The sequence below is a fragment of the Mya arenaria genome, chromosome 17 (assembly GCF_026914265.1).
Source record: "Mya arenaria isolate MELC-2E11 chromosome 17, ASM2691426v1".
NCBI lineage: Eukaryota > Metazoa > Mollusca > Bivalvia > Myida > Myidae > Mya > Mya arenaria.
The window spans coordinates 18,452,422-18,455,072 of record NC_069138.1 but is presented as its reverse complement, the minus strand read 5'-3'; positions in this window follow the sequence as shown (position 1 = coordinate 18,455,072).

Below are 2,651 nucleotides of genomic sequence, written 5' to 3'. Positions count from 1 at the left end.
TGACTTAACTTTATTGTCCCAAGCAGCAACTGCAATTAGATAAACATGTTGATGTTCGCACTAAAACAAAGCTTAGTATTGAGTAAAATTAAACATGCAGCCTGTTGGCTGGGGTAACATATCTAAATCCCCAAATGGATGATCTGATCCCAGCTAGCAGATCAGCGAAACACGAATTGTATTGCGTGTCCAGGGGGGGTGGGTCCCAAGGATATCTTGACGCAACTTACCATAGCCCCCTTGAGTTTTTGTTCACAAAGCCGGCACACACAGTTCATTCTCAGTTTGCATGTTGTGTACTGAAAAGTTCCAGCTTTCCATAACACTCGCAATAAACCTATCCATAAATTAAAACAAATTAACAAATAACTACCAGGTAATTATGGAAATATAAATGTCATTTTTTTACTTGATTGATAAATACAACTTATATTGCAGTCAAACTGGATAAAATATCAGAAAAATGTGTCCTGTTCCAAAAAGTGTGTTTTGAAGTTGCAGACAATAGTCCAAAGACCAAGAATTTAAGTGTTTAGACAGGGGCAGGCAAATCTTAAAACAAATGTCAAAATTTTAAAATTTAAATAAAACTAAAATTGTACAAACCTTATATAAATCATGTGTACACTTGAAAATACATACAAGGATACAATGTACACATAATCAAACGCTACCTGAGAGAATCATTTTTTTTTTCAAGAACTACTTGAAGGGGTACTGTGACCCGCAAGCATTTCGTTGTGGGCGGACACCTTTAAACCTCTTTTCCGCACATTAATTAAACACATCTTGTCAGTGCTGGTTTTGATGACCAGTATAAATCTAAAAGCAGTTTTTCTGCCAATATTTACCCAAATGATTTGGATGAATGCTTAACAAGAAAGTGCAGTGTACACAATCAAATAAAGTATTTAGTGTTCCAGAAATAATGAGCAATCTGAAATCTGACCCCTTACATGCCTTAAATATTCACAAAGAGTTAAGTTCAAATTTAAGCAACAAAAATCACATTCAAGCAGAATAATTTCAAGCAAAAACGAGCAAGAAAATAGAAACCAACTGAATTTTTTTTGTCTCAATGAAAAATGTAATGTTCAAGTTCATAAGCGCTGTTTTATCTGAGAAATTCCCTTGGTGTGAACCGCTTACTGTGTCTAAGTTATCCAAGCTGGATCTAAGACATTACTACAATATGGGCAATTTGCTCTGCCATTTTTATAGATAATTGTGTATTCCAAAGGTATTCTTTTGGTACATTGAACTCACAACAATATTTGAACTCCTGACGTCCAGCACCGCTGTCAGATTATCTAATCCAACCACTATGCCATTGCATGCTCTTTACTGAACGAAAGATAAATGAATACTCACAATTTTGAACAGTATTTTTTTGGTCACAGATAGCAACCTTTTAACCCCACTTAAACCTGTCTTCCCTATTTGGCAAACAGAGAATTTTTAGAAAATTTGTTATCTGATGATCCTGTAAATTTTGTGTGGATAGACTAAATACTGTTCGAATTTAGCAAATCAAAACTAACATTTTGGGTTTATTCAGTGTAGACCCTAAAATATCAATTTTGATTTATAAGTATGTAGGTTTGTTCAAAAGCTCAGTACAGTTTACTTTACTTGTTAAGTTATCCAATTTCTGTAAATAAATGTTACTAAACTTGACTATAAAATACTGTAGGGGGGCGTGTCGTAAAGTTAAGAAAAAATCCAAATAATGCAACAGTCAATTGCAGCATGGGCCCCCAAGGTCCTGCTAATAGCGGGGACTTCGACTTTCGGTCCAGCCAATCCCAGGTAAAATTCCCGCTCTGCACAGACAAACAGCTGGTAAAAGCCCTGTCAAATGAATTATGGTCATTTCGTAACCGCTCATTGTTGGTCATTTCGTAACCATTGTGTTAGTCAATTCATAACCGTTAAGAAATCGAATGGTCATATCTTAACCGTTGACTCCTATAATTATGAGGAATTAATTTAATACCATTTGAATTTACAACATAAGTTTACTGTAAGTATAAAACATAAAAATAACAACATAAACAAAGTCAAATCTAGTAGTTGTATTCCTTCTTTATTTCTAATAGTGTAGTGCGATTTGCCAATAAACTCTGAAACTATGACAAATAGAAACATTCACACTAGCTATTTTTTTATGTTGCGAAGGAAATATTATAAGTAGGCTGAATATTAAATGTAATAATTTTTTAATTCATAGATGTTCTTAGCCATTGAGAGGAATTGTGACCTTAAGCCAATATTTTTTAAATATATAGACCATATAACTTTAGAATTTCATTTTTTTTAAATTAAATAGAAGTATTGTAAAATGTAGTGAGTTTGCCGAATGAGAGTATGCGCTTTTTATATGCTTATTGTACATTATTAAAAATGTGCCGATATGTTTAATTTTGTATCTTGTTATTGGAAATTAATACATTGGAAACTCACTAAACCGGACAAGGTCCGGACTGGGCAAAATTTCCGGTTTAGTGAGGATTCCGGTTTAGTGCGGATTTGATGTACGGAGTAAGTTTACTCAATATATTAACTGAGTTAACCTTTAAAGGCTTTTGTCCTCTAGGGACAGTTCAATTCTCCGACGTTTAGACGGAGGTTGAGACATGATTAAAGCACTA